This window comes from Bactrocera neohumeralis, unplaced genomic scaffold, assembly GCF_024586455.1.
Source record: "Bactrocera neohumeralis isolate Rockhampton unplaced genomic scaffold, APGP_CSIRO_Bneo_wtdbg2-racon-allhic-juicebox.fasta_v2 cluster11, whole genome shotgun sequence".
In the NCBI taxonomy this organism is placed as follows: domain Eukaryota; kingdom Metazoa; phylum Arthropoda; class Insecta; order Diptera; family Tephritidae; genus Bactrocera; species Bactrocera neohumeralis.
Window position 1 is genome coordinate 7,016,921 of NW_026089624.1, and position 22,164 is coordinate 7,039,084.

Consider the following 22,164-nt stretch of genomic DNA (forward strand, 5'->3'; position numbering starts at 1 on the left):
GCCGTGTGTTTATTGTTGAAAACCAAACTTAGAATTAATTACAAAAATCTTCTTACGCCTAATTTATGCTAGCAAGTCACGTTGCACGTACAGGTGCATTGAAGTCGTTGTTGTTGTTGAAAAGCAGCACTGACGTTCTCTAGTAGCGGCGGCGCTGTATCGTCTTTTACTCCGGATGCGCATGTGGTGTCGTTTAACCGTGGGATAGCGACCGCTGTCCAAGTCGCTTGCTTACGTAAGCTTTTAGTGGTTGGTTATTTGTAAAAGCTAAGTAAGCCAATTTCGGCGTATGTTGCGTTAACTCCTCCCCCTTTAGAACATGCAGCGTCCTCGTTGGATGTCCTTGAAATATCGTCAAGTGTAGGGGTTGATCCTTTCGTTGGTGTAATATTATTATTGACCTGAATACGAAATTTTGTTTTTCGTCTGAGGAGGATCTTCCTTGCTATCAATACAAACAGGGCAAAAAGTAATAGTATTATTGCTGTAGATCCAGTGAACAGGCTGATTTTTTATTTAGTGTTGATGGCATTGATTTGTTGGATATTTGCTACGTTAAGGTCCTTCAAATATTGCAGAGAAAGGACTTCTTCGAGATGTGCTGTAACGTCTGCTGATTTGATGATAGCTGGTAGGAGTTGTGCAAGAACTTGATTTCTATTTGTATAATTCTTGTTTTCAATATTTAAACTTGCGTTATCGTATTTTATCAGGAAGGTTCCTTGTAGACTGATAACCTCGTTGTCTATCTTCAGAGACCCATTATAGCCGTTGATAAGCAATAAACCAGGTGTTACCTCTTCTATTGTTGGTATGTGGTGGTTATTTACTAAAGTACCGTTGGATGCGTAGCCCTTTAGTAGTTTTGGTACGCAGCTGCTTTTCGTGACTTTTTCTAAATTATCTTGCTTACAAATTATTAAATCGTTAACATTATTACAGCTATTTTTGACACCAAATATGTCTTTATTATAAACAATTAAATTTTCGTATTCAAGTTTAATAGCCTTATTTCCTAGATTTACAGGTTTTGTTATTATTGATTTACAAAGCTCTTGACTTGTCAAATAATATTTGTCAAATATATAATATAAATGATAGGTGATAAATTTGATGCAATTTTGACATCGCTAAATTCAGTAGCTTCGATTACATTTATGTAAGGCGTATTTTGTTTTTCTAATGTTTCCTTGACTACAACTAATTCTTCATTTGATAACATAAACGAGTTTGCAATTTCAGCTTTCGCCCACTGGATAGAATAATCTATATTTGTTAGCTCTTCTTTAATTAAATTTAATTTTCTCTCAATACCTTTTTCTACTTCTAATTTGACAATGTCATTTGACTTAATTTCATTTAATATTACATTAGAAATATACGTCAGATTGTTTATTCTTTCTAGAATAGACTTATTAATTATTACTTGTTGGTTATTATTAACTAACAGGTTATTTATTTTATTGTTTAATATTCTCAAATCTTCATGGTCTGGGTAATTGGGAATCGGAGTAGCTTTCAGGATGGGTTTTACGGGGTGTCTTTTGTATTTATTTTCTAAGCAGATTTTACACTGTTTTGTAATTCGTTTTATTTTGGCGTTCATTTGTGGGAAATAGCATCTTCCTAAAAGTTGTGCTTTATTTTCTGTGGGGTTGCGATGAGCTCTATTGTGTTCGTTGATTATTTCCGTTTCTTGTGCGGATTCATCTATAATGTCTTTTGTAAATTTTCGAGTGTAACGTACCCTGTATCTACTAAAATGAATTTGGTAAATTGTTTGGATTTTGCCTAAGATGCTGTCTTCAGTTTTTATGCTGTTACGGAAGGATTGAGATATCTTTTTAATATGGTAGCAAGACTTTCTTCCGTAAAATCTCTTTCAGTTATGATATGCCTGTGATAGGTAGGAAAGGGTATTTTAAATTGGTATGAAGATGGTTCACCTGTTGAAATAAAGTTCACCTGTTGAAATAAAGATTTGATTTTTAAAGGCATTGATTGGGGCGTCAGTATATGGAATTAAGGTTTGAGCTGAACTTTCGTCACTGTGTTGTGTTGCTGACATGGAATTTATTTGCTGTGGTGGTCTAGAAAGTGCGTCTGCCACAATGTTGTTACTGCCAGGTTTGTATTTAATCTCATAATTATACTCTTCTAATATCGATTTCCATCTTTTCAGCTTATTGTTGGTATTTTTGTTACTGAGTGAATGTGTTAACGGTTGATGATCTGTGAAAATTTTTTACTGTGGTTGATCCATAAAGGTAATTCCTAAAAGTTTTTAAAGCCCATATTATGGCTAAAAGTTCTTTTTTGTTAGTCGCGTAGTTTTCTTCAGTCTTTGTCAGTGTTCTGGAGATGAACGTTATGGGTTTGCCGTCCTGCTCTAGGACTGCTCCTATTGCGTGGTTTGATGCGTCGGTTGTCAAGTGGAATTCTTTTTCGAAGTCTGGGTATTGTAACATGACGTCAGAAGATACTAGTGATTTTTTTAATTTATTAAATGCTTCTATTGCTTTATTATAGAGAGTAATTTTAATTTTGGATGAAAGATTTTTGGACATACGTCCCTCTTCCCCTCTCAAAAGTACGGTTAAAGGTTTGGCAAGTTTTGTATAATCTTTAATAAAACGGCGGTAATAACCACATAGTCCTAGAAAAGATCGGAGTTCTTTTAAAGTTTGTGGGGGTGGGAAGTCTAAAATTGCTTTTACTTTTGTTGGATTTGTTTTTATTCCGTTTTGAGAAATGACAAATCCTAAAAACTCAATTTTTGTTGACTGAGAAAGCTGTCTTCGCAATATCCGATTCAACTAATGGAATCTGATGGAAGCCACTTTTCAGGTCAAGAACTGTAAAGAATTTGTTTTGTCCGAGTTGAGAGAGTACCTCATTTGTATCTGGGATAGGATAGCGATCGGCTATCGTAACTGTATTAAGTTTGCGGTAGTCAATTACCATTCTGTGCTTCTTTGTGCCAGATGCATCAACTTTTTTCGGTACTATCCAGATTGGGGAGTTATAGGGGGATCGAGAAGGCCTTATTATACCATCCTCGAGTAATTTTGTCAATTGCTTTTCGACTTCATCCTTAAGGGACATGGGATAAGGGTAATATCTGGAATATACTGGATCTTGAGTGGTCGTCTTAATTTCGACCCTTACAACGGTAGTGTACGTTAATTTTCCGTCTGGGTCGGAAAAAAGTTGCGGGTATCTATTACATAAATTTCGAAGTTTTTCTGTCTGTCCAAGTGTGAGATGTTCCGTTTTAATTTCGATATTATTTATTGATTTTGCTGTTTGCTGTTTGATGACGACTTTTATGTTATTTTTTAATAGCATATAATTTTTTGAAGTGAAAATTATTGCTTCTAACTGCTTAAGGCTGTCATTACCTAGAATTCCATGAAAAGATTTAAGGGTAGGTAGAATGAAAAATTTTAGATTTTCGTCGTTAAGTCCAAAAAGGTTAAGAAAAATGTGATGCGTGATTTCGATGTTCCCTCCTACTGAGCTGGCATAGAAATTTTCGTTGTTTGAAATGAGGATTTTGGCAAGTTGGGGTTGAATATAGTTCTTGTTAGAACCTGTGTCTATTAAGAATTTCAGGATTTCTCCGTTACCATCTTTACATTGAAAGTAGGGTAACGTTGAATTTGTTAACCTAAAAAATGAATGTCGGAGTATTCGCTAGAATCTTCTGCCGGGGTATTGTCGTGTGAAGTATACTGATTATAGTAATCTTCCCATGGTTGTCCGTCTTGTTCTTCGTTCTGCTGTTCTGGATCATTAATAGGTAAAAGGCTTGCGTTAAGTGCTGTTGCTTCCTTGGTGGAAATGGTGGTGGGTGTGATTTCCGGAATGTGGGTTGGTTCCCGAAGGCGTGCTGAGTTCTGAAGTTTTGGTTCTCCAATCTCATACACAACTGGAGTGCTGATCGGTCGGCTCTTTAATTCCAAGTAATTTTGGAAGTTTTCCGTTTAATCCCCTAACAAATGTATCCAATGCTTTATCGCGGTAGGTTTTCGTCAGTATGTTTACGGACTCTGGTCCTATTTCGAGGCAAGTAATTTTGTTTAAAATAAAGGAAAGATGTGAGATCACATCTTGGTAAAATTCGTTTATTGTTTTATTGTCTTGATATAAAGATGACATTTGGTATTCTAAAGAGCTGATGTCGCGTTTGTCGGCGTAGTGTGTGTTGAGGCATTTCGAAATGGCCTCCCAGTCTAGAGGAGTGTTGTAGGATTCCAAAGCGACGTCGGCATTCCCCGTGATTTTATTTCGTATGACATTTAAAATGCCGAAATAACGTGGAGTACCTTTTTCGCTATTGTATTTTTTCAGGATTCTCTCAACACTTGTTTTCCAAGAAGCGAACTCTCTTGGATCACCAGAAAAGTCTCTTAAGCACTTTACAACGTCTGGTATCCTATCGAGTCCTGTCAAGTTTCCTGCGTGTCTGGGGTCTATTGTTTGATCCGCTACTATTGTGCTTGTTGGGTGGATCAATGATGGTGCTTCTGCCGAAATCACCTGGTATACTATATTGCGAATTATATTGGCTAATTCTGGGGTTGCCTGGGAGTTAGTGGATGGTGGTGGTACATTGGTATTAAGAATGGGGGTTCTGATAATGGATTCGGGATTGCTCATTTTGAAGTTTCTTAACTCGAAAAATTTGAGAATGATCAAAAAATGTACATAAAAATTAAAATTGAAATTATGTTTTTTTCTTATGTTACCAATTTGTAACTACGTTTTGTTTTTATTGGATTTATCAATCTCTGGAGGGTCCCTTTGGTGGTGAATCGCAGAGTTGTTTTTAGTGTTATAAGAACTGGAACTGATCCAGGTTCTTTATTTTATTTTATTATAAGCTGTACAAGCTTTTTGTTATAGTTTAAATTGAAAAATTTCTGTTTTGTATTTTTTTCCTAGATCTACGCAAACAATGCACTTCTGTGTAATAAGTTGCTTAATTTATTATAAGTTTCTCTCAACTAAATTTCACTAAAAAATTTACTGTTTCACTTATTTTTATTGAATTAAACTCTTATTTCTATTCACTTAAATTCTTAATCTACGTTCTTACATTAAAGTCCAACGGCGCATTGGATTTTTCCTTTTTGCCGGGGCTACTTGGGGTCCAACGTTGCGCACTCTTCGTTGGGTGCGGGCTTTCTTCCACCGAAGTTATCCCTTTTTGATTCTGCTGTCACGTCCTGTTTAGTAGTTTGAGCCGTAGCGCGAGGCACTTCTTAAGGGCCTTTACTCGATTAACTTATTCAGTCGCGACTAGCACGTTGGGCGCCAGTTATTTATTTATTTGTTCACATTTAAAACACAATTATTATTTGGCAGCGAGCCGTATGTTTATTGTTGAAAACCAAACTTAGAATTAATTACAAAAATCTTCTTACGCCTAATTTATGCTAGCAAGTCACGTTGCACGTACAGGTGCATTGAAGTCGTTGTTGTTGTTGAAAAGCAGCACTGACGTTCTCTAGTAGCGGCGGCGCTGTATCGTCATTTACTCCGGATGCGCGTGTGGTGTCGTTTAACCGTGGGATAGCGACCGCTGTCCAAGTCGCTTGCTTACGTAAGCTTTTAGTGGTTGGTTATTTGTAAAAGCTATGTAAGCCAATTTCGGCGTATGTTGCGTTAACTCATACAAAGTTGTGTGTAGGCAAATTTACAATTATTATACGTATGGTCTGTCATATTTGCTTACATGCACACATAATTACATACTACATACATATGTACGTGAATATGCCGCTTGGTCTTTTAATATGTCATCAAACATATAATGCCCAGTAAATAAATATGTAAATATATAACTTATTAAACCAACATTAATTAAATATTTAGGTAATAAAGCATGCAGAATTGAGCATTTTCGGTGTTAAATGAGAAATATAATGCTAATTTCAATGTAAATAAATGTATGCCTACAGATTCGTTTATTTTCTATGCGCGACCGACTCTGCATATACTTACATATGTACGTAACTTATATATGATCGGTATATGTATGTATATTTGGCTTCAAAGCATATACTTAGTATATAAGTATATATATATGTATGTATATTAAAATTTACCTACATATGTACATATGTATTTCATGAAGAATCCATAAAATCATTAAAAATATGTATGTATGTATATAATAGAGTAAAGTGTATTATTACCCAAATAATTAATATAAGTTTAAGGTAATTAGTTTTAAATTTATGCATTTGCATTAAAAGTTTTGATATCATCTTAAAATATCTAGCGGTCGCACATGTGCTCATCAGGGGTGTCCTTATTTGTAAGGGGAAATTTCAAAATGTTTATATTACAGTTTCCCGGCCAGAATTTGGTTCCTTTATGTATTTAAAGTAAACAGTTAAAATTTGGGGTCAACACGATAACATTTAGAGGGCCCGGAAGTCACCTGAAAAATTTAATAGGTCAGTATGGGCATATATTGTACATTTTTATTTTTTTTCATACGTATTACATATTTAAATTTATATTTTACATTAAATCAATTTTATTGTATGATTTGTATTTTTTGCAATACGATTCAACAATTTGGAGTACCAACTGCTTTTCCTCTTCATCATTCGTTAAAAATTTTATTCCTCTTTCAGCGGGATCATTAACAACTTGTAAGTTGCGGCAAAAAGTCCAATTATTTTCGAAATCTGAATTATTTTCCCATTGGGATGGATCCACGCCCAAAAATGCTGAAGATAACCCAAAATTATTGAAAAAAAAATTTGTCTTTTCTGAAACAAAATCGCTAAGTTCGCAAGTTCGAAAATCTGTCAATTTTGAGTGGCTTCGGCTATTTTTTAAATGAACAACTGGTTCCTTGCTTTTTAATTGTTGTTGAATCTGTATCTGTATAATTTAGAGCGTCTTTAATAAAGAAAAGATCTTGGTTAGGTGCTGAATTCGCATTTGTACTTCCGAACCAACTTTTGATGTACATTTTAACAATGAAAATACAAATATCGCGGATGCCACTCAATTCCCTGGTTGTAAGTTTAAACTGATCACGTAATAAATATATTTTGAGACAATAGATTGCTTTTGCCATCCACCGTTCGTTGCTGGTTGCACCTGAAGCACATAAATTAAAGCAATCTGCACCAAGGAAATTTAAATAAAGCATTTCTTTGTAGTAATCGCGGCTATGCGATTTTTTTAATTGGTCCTGCAAAAAGCTTACAAGAGCGTCCCGTTCCACTTGGCTTATTTTTATGCCACAAATTTATCATCAACACTAGTTTTAAACAAGGTTTTCTTAAGGTTTGGCCAGGCCTTCACAAATCGTTCAAACAAGAGTATTTCTGGAGCTGAGTTTGACATCATCTTTGATTCAAAAACGTTGCGAAAAATAATTTCGTGCATATGATGACGGCATGGTAGGTGCATGAGATTGCGTTGCAGTTTTTTTTCCAAAAGGACTGCGGCTCCATTTTTAACACCAGTATTGACAGCAGTTGTATCATAAGATATGCCTTTAACAAGTTCAACAATGTTTCAATCGACTAATCTCTGATAAACAGTTTCAGCAATATTTGCACCAGTCGACGACTGTATCTTTGGTGCTTCAAGAAATTTCGATGTTCCATCGTAGCTAATTAAAACAGCAATTCTTTCCACTTTACTACGACCTTTTATATCTGTCATGAACTTCCCATCAAAATGAACAACTAGTGCTCCATTTGCATTGGCCTTGTTAAGTGTTTGAATAAATTAACATTAATAAAAGTACATTGCCAACTATAGGGAACTCACCTTTTCTTTAAATTCAGTAGAAATATCTTTGAATTCTGCAGACCGATTTTGTTGACGCATACGATGAATTGTTGATCGATTAATAACAAGTTCTTCCACACAATGACCCAATGCTTCAGCAGCGGCTACTAAAATATGTACGGCCATACCATCTGACACTTTGGCATTGTCTAATGCTGCTAACAATCGTGGTGTTATGATACTTTTAGTGCCTCGTCGCTTTTCACACTCAGTTTGCAAACAATTTTTTTCCAACGGAATTACTACATTTTCATTTCCAGCTTCCACAAGTACTATATAATTTTCATTGTTTTCCTCGATTATATTAGAACATTCAGAATTTTGTTCTTCATACCGCCATTTTCGTAAGGCCGCTTTCTCCTGTCTTTCTTGTGCACGCACTTCACGATCGTACAAAACCTTATCAACACCCATCATGCAACCTGGCCGTCCTTTTTGACGATGCATTTCAAGAAATTTCTTATCTTCTACTAACTTCATTTTTTCAAGCGCATTAGCGGTGTCCATGTCAAATAAATCATCCAAACTTCCAACAAACATATCAACGACTTCTTCCTGTGAATTGGATCTCTTTTCTGGAACTGTTTTCAGGATTTTTTTCCAACTTTCGTACAGTTTCAATAACTTCTCAACACATTTATCTTCTTTTCTTATCGGTATTCGTGCTTGTTCCCAAAATATTTGTGCTGCTTTGATAGCAAGTTTTGCGCTTTCCTTTGCTGAAAGATCTACAAATCTCATATTATAAAACAAAACTTCTAAAACCTGCCGATTAGATGGAAGTTTTGCACTTGTACTTTGATGCATTGTGTATCCAATCAAACTAACTTTTCTTAAATTGGCAACTGACATTCGTGTTGCTAAACTAGACATATTAGTTTATTTTATGTACTTCACTTTTTGCACTTTAAACACAACCGCCCACCGAAATTCAAACAATTTTAAAGTATTTATTAAACCAAATAATTATTCTTCAAAATAATTGTTAATTATTGCTTGTGAACGCTTATAATTATATTTACTTATTATAATCACAATATGCACAAGAACCTCTTGCATGCTTTTGGAAATATTTCACAGCAGAAATGTCCCGTTATGAGCAGTTACTATTTTATTTTCTGAACGACTTATTGTCGCCACACAGTTCACTTTTTCTCAGGAAATTTGTTTGCCTACAAACAGCGCGCTCAAAATGTAGAAAAAATATTTCGGTAAATTTGCAAAATATCATGCTTGTGTTGCATGCCTTTTTTTTAAATACGCAAAATTATCACAATTATTTTAAATGTTATTACCGAATGAGAATACAAAAATGGAATAATTATTTTTGTATACATATGTATATGTTTTGTTAAATATACTATAAAAACTGCGTCTAATATAAGACGAATGTATGAACATTGATATTTGCCCATACTGACCTATTGAATTTTTCAGCTGGCTTCCGGGTCCACTAAATGTTATCGCATTGACCCCAAACTTTTACCGTTTTATCTAAATACATAAAGGAACCGATTTGTGGCCGGGAATATATAGAAAACCGATGTTTGAAAATAAGGACACCCCTAGTGCTCATATATAATTATATGTGCACGTAAACAAATATGACAGACCATACGCAGAATGTTTGTAAATTTGTCTACATAGAACATATGTATGTATATATGTAAATATGTACTCAATGCTTCATTTCCGTTGACTCGGATAATCAATGCGAAGCTCACGTCTTGTCAAAGAGTCAATGTGTCGACCAGTGATCTGCAGTGAATACTTGGCTTATGAATACACTCTCATATTCATGAATCACCCCCAATATTCACTCACACTTGCTCTCACTAAAAATATTATCTTCTCACAATCACATGGCTTGCTTGTGTAATAATGCGTGTGAATATGTCTCACAATCACTTATCGCTCACACTTGGCTTGGCTTGCTTCTCTGTATACAATTGTTTGAGCTATTCGTTGCTTACCATTAGATGAGTTGAAAGGCTCATGAATACATTCACTAATAAGTGGCTCATTGTTTATTCCGAATACATTCACAAATTCCGTGCCTATTCAAAATATATTTTTTATACCTACGCGGAGGGAGTTTTAAAAGGAACAGAAGCAGCGCGATTGTAGTGACGTCAAAACTGAAACTTCTTTGTTTATTATCCTTTTATTGAATTATTTTCTTAAGCTTTATCTTACATTCTAGAAATTGGAGAGCATAGGTAGATGAGTCACTGAAGTTCATACCTACGCGGAGGGGTTTTAAAAGGAACGGGTGAGTCTATTGACTTCGTAAAAACTACAAAACTGAAACTTCTTTGTTTCTTATCACAAATTCCATCTTCACCAATTACTTCAATATCAAATACGTCTTCACCTGCAAATGACCTGAACTTCTTTTTTCCAAATATTTCAAACATGGGCGCGCAGGAACGTATCGAAGATGAGATAGATCGATATTTTACAGAAAGAATACAAGTTGATAACGACTTTGACGCAATTCAATGGTGGAAGCAACATAAAGCTAACTTTCCAAGCATATCAAAACTTGCACTTAAAATATTAACTATACCTGCAAGTAGTGCGGCGTCTGAACGTGTATTTTCCTTGGCAGGCAATTTAATAACTGATAAAAGAAATCGACTTGCACCCAAAACCGTAGATAAAATAATATTCCTGAATTCAATATTTAAGACTAACTAATATGGCAATAAGACCTTAGAAATTTAAAAAACAAAAATATACAATGATATTGAGAAGTAATTTTGTGCAATACCTCAATCTTAATATATATTTAGAAGCTATACTTATAATATATACTTGTATCTTTGGAGTTGAATCTTATGTATGTACATAAATCTTGAAGTAAATTTTATGCTTATTATTTTTATTTTTTACCGAAATTAACTGAAGTTTGTTATTTATTTTTTTGATAATAATTCATGTAATTTTTATACCATTAAACTGACGTGATTTTTATTTTTAATTTTAATTCAATTGAAAGGAACTGAATTATCATTTTATAAAATAAAATGTAATATTATAATAATGTAAGTATGTATGTATATGTGATTTTTTTAATAATAGAGAAAATTAACACAAAATATGAAAATCCAGTTTTTTTATTTCATTATATCTAGTCATTATTAGAACCAGTTACAAAATCCTTGTTGTTATACAATAATATAATAGTAACTCTTACTAATTTCGCAATGGATTTCTTAGCCTTTGGTTCATATCGTTACGGCTCAAGTGGCTTGCGCACAATTGAGCTTCTTCGTATATTCACAAGTGTTTTGTATTCATGAATGTCAGAGAATCCTAAGCAAAGATGCATAAGTTTTGTGAGCTCATAAGCAAACACTTGTGAATATATGTATGCTTCATATAAGCTAAGCAGCTCACAAGCCAAAACTCTCTCTCTCATAATTGTAAGTGAGCAGTATTCACACTTATACTCATTCCGTGAATAATTTGCTTGCTTCATACTCAATTTTTCGCAAGTGGCTCAAAGTTGTGTTTAATACTATGTTCGGACCGACATTGAAAACATTTTGAAAACACATTTGTATGTTGTGGAACGTAAGTCGTTCGGACCGACAATTTGTGTTTTCGCTGAGTTTTCACTGACAGTTCACTGTTTACATTTGAGCAACGAGAATGGTAAGTTTTGAAATCTTTAATATGCTTATAATTATTACTAAAGATCGTGTTTTTAGATTTCTGAAAAAAGATGTTAATTGCGAAAGCATTGGCTTTGAGAAGCCAAATAAATATCCTGCTCATCGACAATTCTTCAAGAGAACTATTGGAATGTCTCTTCTCAGCACCATGCCTTGACAAAATTGATTTTTGTTAAAGAAACAATATCTAATCGTATTAGATTTAATAAAGGATAACCATTCAAAAGCGGATATGTTTATTGATGCAAAAAGAATTTCAATTATATATTTTCAATAGAATCAGTTTGGGAACACGACTTCTTAAATTGTGCTTTTTTGAGACGATGAACCGAAGTTCCTTTGATAAATTATAAAATGACCTCTGTTACAAAAAATGGATATTTAAAAACTTTATTCAAAAAACATGCTGCCAAAATTTATTGTGATTTGCGTTTTAAGGGTCATCTGCAGAGTAAAAATTGGAAAGTGTTGGGTGTAGGGAAAATCCGTTTTGCGAACTTTACTGGAATTTTGCACTCGAAATCTGGAGATTACTGCAGCCATCCTGTTTAAAATGTTGCTTTAAACAGAGAAAATTAAACAGAGTGCCTGGTTTTAAAGTAATTGATTTTACAATTTTGAGAATTGGTAATATTTGTTATAAAACAACATCTAATGTTCGTTAATTGTTTACAGACGGATACATTTGCCAAAATCCATCATTGACGAATTTGATTATTCAGGATGGTATTCCACCGTTTTAATGGCATTGTATAATGTAAAAAATCAATATATGTCATATGATAACAAATATTAATATATTTTCAGATACCGTTTTACATAAACGTAGGAAGTCCCCAACGATGTAATGACTCTCAATTGAGGAGACGTCAAAATTTTTTAAAAAGAATGGATAGTTGTTCTTTAAGCATAATAATTTACGTAAATTTATAGATCCAGTAAAATTGATTTATTAGATTTAGCAAACAACTAATGAAACCGTACCATTTGAAGCGTAAATCAAAATAATGGTGGAAAAATCACGTCGATTAATATAAAAATGGTATGAATGAATCGGAAATAATTGACAAAAATGAATAAAAGTAGCTCCTTTGGTTAAATGATGACCTGCAAACGCTAAATGGTTTTCAAGATTTGAGGAATCCTGAAATATTTCTGAGACTAAAAGAAGAAATAGACAGCATTTTACATATTTTGGAAAAGTACATGTGCATATTGTATCACAAGCAATCTACATTTTACACAATTGCAAAATGTACATTAAAATCAAAGATAAAGTTGTACACACCAAACAAAAATTCATTTTACATATAAAAAATAATACATAACAGGTTAGCAATCGTTTTTATTTATTTAGAATCTTTCATTTGTTTACTATCTTTACTTTTTTAAATTGTTCCATCATTTTTTCAAACCATTTTTGACAAGTCCATTTCACTCGATTTCAAGGGATTGCTGATTTGCTTTTCGATTTTTATTTGGTCAAATTTTTTAAAAATGGTTTGAAAATTATTCCTTTTTTATTGATAATATATTAAAGGATATTTAAAAAAACTCTGGTCAAAGAAGTATCGCTTGGCGACAATAGCTGAGGCGATGGTAGGAATCGGTGATGGCTGGCGTCACCGCGGCCGTTTCCACCGAAATTTGGGAGTGGTTCGGAGTTCACTGAACCTTTTTTACAAAAATTGTGATAAATAATATATTGAATTAAAACAATCTTTGAAAAACTTTCCTCCACTAATATTGTGTGACGTCAGCAACAGTAGGCTCTCATTTTCTCTCGTAAAGAAAACTATCGAGGAGAACCGCCAGTTGACCCGACTGCTGTCTTCTTCTTTCCCTGTAAAACATGATATATATGTAAAAGCTCTTTTTCTTAATTTTATTTAATTACATACCTATATCTCTGTGAAAGGTTGTGCATTTTCGACTTTATTTCACTCGCCGTGAAATGCACACCTTGTTGCTGCATCTCCATTGCCATTTTCTCCACTATATGGCTGTTCTTCTTGGGTCGAAAAACTTACTTTGTTCCGCCACAATTCAATTAATAGGGCTTCTGCCTATCACCCAACAACTTCTTTTTTTGTACTTTTGTTTTTCCATTTTCGAAATGATTTACTTGTCAGCTGTATTTTATATGGAATGTAAACAAATATCAAGTGACAATTTAGGGCCGGCAAAATATGTCTTCCAAAAAAATCGATTAAACTAGAGCAGGCACCGAATATAATGAGTGGAATGTAAGTTTTAAATAAGTTTTCAGCGAAAACTGTGTTTTCGTTTGACAGATTTTACATGGACGAAAACACAAGTTTTCGTGCGAAAACCAGTTTTTCCCACGAAAACATGTTTTCAATGTCGGTCCGAACATAGTATAACTCATTCACTGCAGATCACTGGTACCTATATAAATAAACCTATATCTATCTTCATTGGTTTTAGGTGATTCGTACAACCGTTAGGTGAATAAAACTGTAATACTCTGTAGCAACTGGTTGGAAGACAGTAAAAATTGTTATTAGAAGAAGATAGTTATGTGTATAAGTAATATAGAGTTTTATTTTGAAGCTTCTAATAATTCTTAGATTAATATTTACTACATTGTTATTTGTGTTCTTTTTTTTAACAAGGTGAATTCTATGGGTTCATGAGAGAAAAGTACTTATACTACATAACTGCAAACCCGTTCATGTATACATATTCAAATAAATGTCAGTTCACACACGAGCTTTTTTGTCGTCCTAACCGATTTTTGGTGGGTGAAGAACGACGAGGAATTGTCGCGTAGTCGAACCGCACAAACACTTGCAAAAATTGTATGGAAAGGAAAACAGAAAAACTCGACTAGAGTTGCTAGACTCGTGTCGCTCGTGTGACGCACTGAGTATTGCGGACAATTTTAACAGTGGCGAGTAAACAGAGCTGAACATTGAATGAAAGTTATGCTCACAAATATGCAGGGCTGTTATTGACGTATGTTAGCCCTTTGGATTACATTTTTATACGTTTGCAATCACATCTATTAATACGAATATATTTTTTTACATACATATTAATGAATACATGCTTAACTGATAAAATTATAATATTTATAGTCAATGTGCAATTAAGGTCTAGATTAATTATTTCCTATGTTTGATAATACTATATAATATACTTTCATATGTACTTAAAAGTATATATATGTTATGTGTATTATAATAGCCGTGTTTATTTGACCATCACAAGCTAATAGCTAAATCATGGACAAATAAGACGCACTTATAGCACGTTCACATATAAGCAGATTATGGTTAACAAAAATTAACCTCGAAGCTAACCTTGTTGCGTTCACATATAGCAAAGATAACCCAGTTAAATAAGAGAAATTGACAGCTGTATCCATTTGTGTTTTTTTTTTCTTTACACATTTTCTTCTTGTAAAAAATAAGTTCATAAATGAGTGATGGATTCAAAATTGAAAAAATGTTTAAAGCGGGATTCAGTAACCAGTCTTTAGTGTCTATTTGAGACATTTTGAGGTAAAATCTCAATTTGTGACTAGTTACTATTCACTAAACAGTCTCTAGCGTTAGTCTCAAAATATTGCCTCAAATTTGAAACCTGATAGTTAGCAGGTCACAAAACCAAAAAGAACTCTTGTCTGCCATTTTGAATATATCGAATAGAGATCATCATAGATATTAATCGATTGTCGTTTTTTTATATTTTGAAAGCAACTCAAACACGAAAAGGTTAAAAATAAATCAATTTTACATAAATTTCGTAAATATTATGAAACAAAGTCAACATATATTTTTATTTTTATTGATAAATATGTTTTTTGACTATGTTATAGAAAATTTAATATTTGTTATCGACATATTTATTTTCATTCAAGTTTAAAAACGTCTCTGAATAATGAAATATAATAGATTTTGTGGCTGTCACTTAACGAATACCAAAATCGTCTCAAGTCTCAAAAATTGTCTCTTACTTAAAATCTCAAATTTAGCGACTTGAGACTGTATCACAGTACAGAATCGCACGGTTACTTTTGTTTGCTACAAACCAAGAAGAAAGCAATAAATATCTAGCAGCATTAAATTCCTGTAGCCGAGAATATAAAGTTGCTATCCAACAAAGTGAGCAGGAATTACGGATACGAAGAGCTCGAGTAATATCGATTTATTATGAAATATTAATGTTGACAACAATACCTCTTTGTAAGGAAATAAACCCAAGAAGTATTTGGGCATACGTAACAGTGATCTGCAGTGAATGAGTTAAACACAACTTTGAGCCACTTGCGAAAAATTGAGTATGAAGCAAGCAAACTATTCACGGAATGAGTATAAGTGTGAATACTGCTCACTTACAATTATGAGAGAGAGAGTTTTGGCTTGTGAGCTGCTTAGCTTGTATGAAGCATATATTCACAAGTGTTTGCTTATGAGCTCACAATACTTATGAATCTTTGCTTAGGATTCTCTGACATTCATGAATACAAAACACTTGTGAATATACGAAGAAGCTCAATTGTGCACAAGCTACTTGAGCCACTTGAGCCGTAACGCTATGAACCAAAGGCTAAGAAATCCATTACGAAATTAGTAAGAGTTACTATTATATTATTGTATAACAAGGATTTTGTAACTGGTTCTAATAATGACTAGATATAATGAAATAAAAAACTGGATTTTCATATTTTGTGTTAATTTTCTCTATTATTAAAAAAAATAACATATACATACATACTTACATTATTATGTTATCACTTATAATATTACATTTTATTTTATAAAATGATAATTCAGTTCCTTTCAATGGAATTAAAATTAAAAATAAAAATCACGTCAGTTTAATGGTATAAAAATTACATGAATTATTATCAAAAAACTAAATAACAAACTTCAGTTAATTTCGGTAAAAAATAAAAATAATAAGCATAAAATTTACTTCAAGATTTATGGACATACATAAGATTCAACTCCAAAGATACAAGTATATATTATAAATATAGCTTCTAAATATATATTAAGATTGAGGTATTGCACAAAATTACTTCTTAATATCACTGTATATTTTTGTTTTTTAAGTTTCTAAGGTCTTATTGCCATATTAGTTAGTCTTAAATATTGAATTCAGGAATATTATTTTATCTACGGTTTTGGGTGCAAGTCGATTTCTTTTATCAGTTATTAAATTGCCTGCCAAGGAAAATACACGTTCAGACGCCGCACTACTTGCAGGTATAGTTAATATTTTAAGTGCAAGTTTTGATATGCTTGGAAAGTTAGCTTTATGTTGCTTCCACCTTTGAATTGCGTCGAAGTCATTACCAAATTGTATTCTTTCTGTAAAATATCGATCTATCTCATCTTCGATACGTTCCTGCGCGCCCATGTTTGAAATATTTGGTAAAAAGAAGTTCTGGTCGTTTGCAGGTGAAGACGTATTTGATGTTGAAGTAATTGGTGAAGATGGAATTTGTGATAAGAAACAAAGAAGTTTCAGTTTTGTAGTTTTTACGAAGTCAATAGACTCACTCGTTCCTTTTAAAACCCCTCCGCGTAGGTATAAACTTCAGGGACTCATCTACCTAAGCTCTTCATTTTCTAAAATGTAAGATAAAGCTTAAGAAAATAATTCAATAAAAGGATAATAAACAAAGAAGTTTCAGTTTTGACGTCACTACAATCGCGCGTTTCGTTCCTTTTAAAACCCCTCCGCGTAGGTATAAAATATATTTTGAATAGGCACGGAATTTGTGAATGTATTCATGAATAAACAATGAGCCACTTATTAGTGAATGTATTCATGAGCCTTTCAACTCATCTAATGGTAAGCAACGAATAGCTCAAACAATTGTATACAGAGAAGCAAGCCAAGCCAAGTGTGAGCGATAAGTGATTGTGAGACATATTCACACTCATTATTACACAAGCAAGCCATGTGATTGTGAGAAGATAATATTTTTAGTGAGAGCAAGTGTGAGTGAATATTGGGGGTGATTCATGAATATGAGAGTGTATTCATAAGCCAAGTATTCACTGCAGATCACTGATAGGTACTATATATGTGATCACGATCTGTCTGTCTGTCCGTCCGTCCGTGCAAGCTGTAACTAATCGAAAACCCATAAATAAGCATTCAATTAAGATATAAAACTGTAATTTGGCACGGACTGAGCCACGAACTCATGCGTCAGCAGGAATTTTGCAAAGTAAATAAAGTGCAACAACAAAGTTTCAATTTATACAAAGTGTGACCTCAAACTCGTCCTTGAACATTTGAATGACGATCAGATTGTTAGTACGTCATCGTTGCATTCGGTCAAGGCATCATCGTGCAGCTGTAGTATGACGTGTTGGTGTGCCACCAGGAAAATGGATATTTTCTTGCAGATGAGCTTGACCCTAGAATACGATAGCAATTTATGGACAATATTCTGGGACTGGAGAATCTTAATTTTAGATACTTCGGTAAGGCTTACTGTGGGTGTTTATTTATAATTGATTTCAAATCATCATGGTCAAAAATAGTGGGCTTTATTATATCCGCCTTAGCTAGTGTAATTGTATTAAGTTCTATATTTGGTTTATTGGTATTCTATTTCTTGCTAAAAGAGTTTCATACGGATACAAATTCGGAGTGTCAAATTTTTCGATTTTTTTACTTTAATTATTTCGCTCACCGTGTCGTTTAGTCTATTAATTTGTGTTTGAGTTTTGTGTATAAATAATAGTTGTGAGCGAAGTAGCGATTTTTTAGTTTCAGTGAAAAGAGCGGTTACGATTTTTAAATCACAGTGATTTTTTATAGCTATTGCGATCGCTACTTTTCTTAATAACATAGATATGTTAAGTAGTTTGAAAAAAAACACCTTACTATTACTGATTCGCCTTTAAAAAATCAACATTTCTGTCTTTTCATCGTCCAAGCGCAGTCTCCTTTCACTTAAAATAAGTCCAGCTTGAGAAAAAAGCCGTTCACAGAGAACCGATGACGCTAAACATCCTAATTTTATTCAAGCTACGGAAGACAGATATGGAAATTTATATTTGTTGCTCTGCCACCATTTGAAGGCGTCCGCATTTCGACCTCTTCCAAATAATGCAGAACCTCGACAATGGATCTTGAAATACAAGTACATCGCGGCTTGTTTGATGCAATATTGGAGTCTATATAGCATCATATTGAAAACTCCGAGGTTTCCACTTTTGGTTCATTTGCTTGGGCTTCTTCAACTACTCTACTAACATCTGCAATGATATGATTTTTAAATATGTCGGCTATTGTGGGGCCAAAAACGGCGAAATTTTTGAAAAGAGTATCCAAGAATGTCGTCATGTTGCTGGGCCTAGAGTGTTGCTCTTTTCCGTATTCCCTAATCTTTCATTTATACCATTTAGTAATTCAAAAGCAACTGCTTTTACTGAATCTGAGTGGCAGTGAAAGTACAACGCCAAGAGAAGGCGAACCCGATTCCCCAATCGATGACGATAGAGCACGGGACCATTGCCCGACCATGAAGAAGTTCGAATAGCAATTGCTCGTCTAAAGAACAACAAAGTGGTGAAAAACTGCTGCGGTGCGAAAGAAAGAAACGACTGGCGCTGTTGTTAACTCGGCTATAACCGCGTAGCGGTGTGTACGCCAGTAAAGAAGAAGAAGACATAAGTATTGGCTTTTGTCCACCTAGTTAACACGCTTTTGAGACCATTTACAATAGGGATAATCATTGATCCAGTGTAGTATTTTTGGCAGCTTATTTCCAAAATAAATATATTCATAATAAAACGTTCAATCATATAAAATGTAGAATTCCAGCGAGTATCAACAGTTTGTATTAGTTTTAAAGGTTCGTTTCCAGCATTGCGTTGTAGACTCATAAATTTTTCATTTGTAGCGGTGCATTTTCTGAAATGTGCGACAATTTGTTTTACTTTTTGTTAAAGAGTATTAACGTCATGTCCACTTACACTTGCATTAACAATTAAATTTAACGTATGCGCAAAACTGCCAAAGTGGCGTAGATTGTGTTATCAGACACTACAAATATTATTTTATCAAATACCCCCCACTCAATTGAGATCTTTTGTTTTCGCTCGGCTAAGTTTTTGGCAGTATGTGTCTCTCTCTTTTGACAGGAATCCAGATATATATTGTTAAATTCAAAATTTTCACTAACGAAATGTAGTGTAATTGCTATGTACCTCACCGTATTGCGAGATGTGCACTAATCGGTTGTAATGCAGAATTTAACACCATTAATGAAGAGTATTGGCAACGCATCATCAATTTTCTTTTTTGCCTTTGCGGAAATCTTCATATTACATATCATGGCAGTTATTTTAGATTGGCGCAGAACAGGCTCTGAAATCATATTTAAATCTCTTAACTGAAGTAAAAATGTTAAGTTTCACCGTATTGTACATTTGTTTCCATAACTTCATGCTGTGCATCTGATCACGATCACTACTCTTGGAAGTTCCACTGTTGGATGCCGATTTTGCATATGCGTTTTTTAATTCATATTCGACGTTATAAGATATATCTTGCATGAGTTTCTCTTATTGCTTCGTAAAATTGCTAAATTTCGCTTCGTTTTCTTTTTATTTTAAAAAACATTTTCACAATATTTAATAAAGTAAAGAATGATCGAATTCAAAATATTTATTTCAAGCAGTTGTTCAACGGAATTAAATAAAACGCAAGACACATATGTATATTCACAGTGAAAAAGTATTCAAAATCACAATTTCTGCTTTAACACCAAAAAGTCACCACATATAGTATATTCACAGTGAATAAAGAAGTATTCAAAATCACAATTTCTACCTCTAACACCGAAAAAATCAATTTTGTTCATTAGCTGCTACCAATTGTAAATATCATTAACAGTGAAATATCTTGAGTGCTGAGCCAAGTCTAAACTTCTGCACTTTTACTACGGGCAAGAAATTTCGAATATGTTCTGTATCCACGCCTGGCAGTTTGCGCATGTGCGACTGAGGGAATAATTTGGTTAATTTTACCGTTTCATCTGCTATGTTAGCAATGTCTGTTAAATTGCTTGAGTGTCTCAAATAATAATGTTGCTCCCATAATAGTACCTTTCCATCAATTACCGGAATATAGTTGGAGTGGGTGTAGTCGATAATCCGACTATGTATTACGCCTAATACTAATAGAATTGCAAGTCCAATCCTGTAAAAATAAAAGAAACAAGGAATGAAAATCGTTTTGCGCTTAAATTCTTAAAAAGCTACATTTGAGGTTGTGATTTGTTGTCACAAATAATTTAAACGCGTAAAGTGTCCACTAGCTGAGTCTTTTGTTTGTTTTATATTACAAGCTCTTCACACAACAGCTTTTCTGTAAAAACAAAACAAAAGGAGTCAAACTATTTTCGAACTCGTCTCCGCTTATGGAAAACGATGCATGTAAAAGTATACAATATGATAACATGAATGTTTACATTTGTTTATTCGTTGTGAAAATTCGAATTACAACAAAGAAAGTCGGTACGCGTGTGCAAATGTGAAAAATTTTGAATTAAGTAATTTGTATTATAAATTTTAACCACACACAATTAGCAATAGTGATTTATTCATAATTTGAAAAGGTGAGTAAACGAAATAAATTTTAATAAGAAAAAAAAAAGACATTTACAAGGTGCGTTCCAAAGTAAACAGGACTTTTTGAATCTAGAGCGCCCTGGCGGCGCCATCTACATGTCGGTGCTTTTCATCGATGGGAAGTGAAGTTATTGCGTTTTAAGTGTCAGTATGTTTGTGTTATCGGTGCAAAAATGAGCCTCGAACAACGAGCCAACTTTAAATTTTGTTTTAAAATTGGTAAAACTTTTACCGAAACGTTTAAATTGATGAAACATATTTATTGCGATGATTGCCTATCCCGTAGCAGAGTGCACGAGTGGTTTCAACATTTTCAAAGTGGTCGTAAGGACATAAATGGCGATCAACATGTGGGCCAATCAAAATCCGTGATCACCGGAAATTCCATCGAAACTGTGAGTGAATTCATCAAAGATCTGTAGAAATCAGCATTGAAATCCATGGAAATGGAATTCAACATCTCCAAAACATCGATTTATCGCATTTTGACCAAACATTTGGGCTTGCAAAAGGTGTGTGAATCTAACATTCGAATGTAAGTAAAAATGATAAATGCTTAAAAATAAAAGCTTGGGCTCTACGCAGTAGACTGTTTAACAATACAATGACTGATTTGCTTCAAACCTTGCGAAAAACAGGTTTAGCGGATTTGCCTTTAACAGCAAAAAGTTTTTTGGGTACATGTAGAAAAAAAGGTTAATGTTCAAACTATTCCAAGTGGTGCGTTTTTATATAAAGAAATTGAAAATTTGTTTCAGAAAAATTCATTTCCTCACCTTGAAATTAAAGATAGCTTTGTACTTGATATATGTAGGTATAGATAATCTAAAATTATTCAAAAATTCGAACAAGGTATTATGGCCAATTTTAGCGTCCATCGTTGATTTTCCAAACGAATTTCCATTTATAGTAGCATGTTTTTCTAGGACAGAAAACCTTTAGAATATCAACGATTTTTTAAAAGACTTTTGTGAAGAAGCAGCTTGTTTAAATGAAAATAGTCTTCAGGTAGGTTCTTATCCCGATAA

At 33.6% G+C, this 22,164-nt stretch overlaps 1 protein-coding gene and 1 long non-coding RNA gene across 3 annotated transcripts in view; both read left to right on the plus strand.

Annotated features, from left to right (window-relative positions):
• The window catches only part of LOC126765668 (uncharacterized), a 528,704-nt gene that overhangs the window by 406,248 nt on the left and 100,292 nt on the right, over positions 1–22,164 (plus strand). The window lies entirely within an intron of this gene.
• Positions 13,959–14,893, plus strand: LOC126765815 (uncharacterized). Its single transcript, XR_007668610.1, has 2 exons — positions 13,959–14,057; positions 14,144–14,893. It is a non-coding gene; the product is annotated as an uncharacterized LOC126765815 (long non-coding RNA).